Genomic DNA, 656 nt, shown 5'->3' with positions numbered 1-656 from the left:
CATGGGGCTGCAGCTTGGCTTCCCCAGACCACCCCCCCAGCACGCTCAAGGGGCACGGCTGGTCCCATCCAGGCACGGGCAGATCTAGGACTCTGAAAAGCAGGGGGGTGCAGCTAACGTGGGGCATCGTCACACACACCCCGGCACCTATTTTTTCGCCAGTGACAAAGAAACCAATAGGCTGGGATCGTTAGAAGCAGCCACGCAGCTCGTGCAGGTTCATAAGACAAAGTCCTGCCTTCTTGAGCCAATTACAGCCGTGTCCAATTGTCTTGCCAAATTAAAGCTGATGTGAGTTATTACATCCGCAGGATCATAGAAAATGTGGGTTGGAAGGGACCTTGGGAGGTCATTGTGTCCAACCCCTGAGCTCTTGCTTCTCCCTCCTGACTGCAACATAGGAGTTTCCTTGCCAGGAGCAGCCAGCAGGGCAGCCAAAAGGCTCGCACAAGGAGAGAGGGTGGGTAACACCTGGGGAGTGGAGAAATTAGCAGGAATCAGGTCTATTAAGATGAACTGGAAAGTCCATGGAGGCCCTTGGTGGTGCCTGAATAGAAGTGCCACTACCACTGCCAGGCAGTTGGTTAGAAAACTTTGAATGGAGCAGGAAGCAAAGCAGGCAGAAGGGGGAGTAACTGCACTATTTCACCCCCTGG

At 53.8% G+C, this 656-nt stretch overlaps 1 protein-coding gene across 1 annotated transcript in view; it reads right to left on the bottom strand.

Moving 5' to 3' along the window:
* The window catches only part of VIL1 (villin 1), a 28,143-nt gene that overhangs the window by 6,532 nt on the left and 20,955 nt on the right, over window positions 1-656 (bottom strand). The gene's annotated exons all lie outside the window — the stretch shown is intronic.

The sequence above is a fragment of the Gavialis gangeticus genome, unplaced genomic scaffold (assembly GCF_001723915.1).
Source record: "Gavialis gangeticus isolate Ggan-Ray unplaced genomic scaffold, GavGan_comp1, whole genome shotgun sequence".
Taxonomy (NCBI): domain Eukaryota; kingdom Metazoa; phylum Chordata; order Crocodylia; family Gavialidae; genus Gavialis; species Gavialis gangeticus.
The sequence above is the reverse complement of the archived record's forward strand: the minus strand, read 5'-3'. Positions and strand labels throughout refer to the sequence as shown.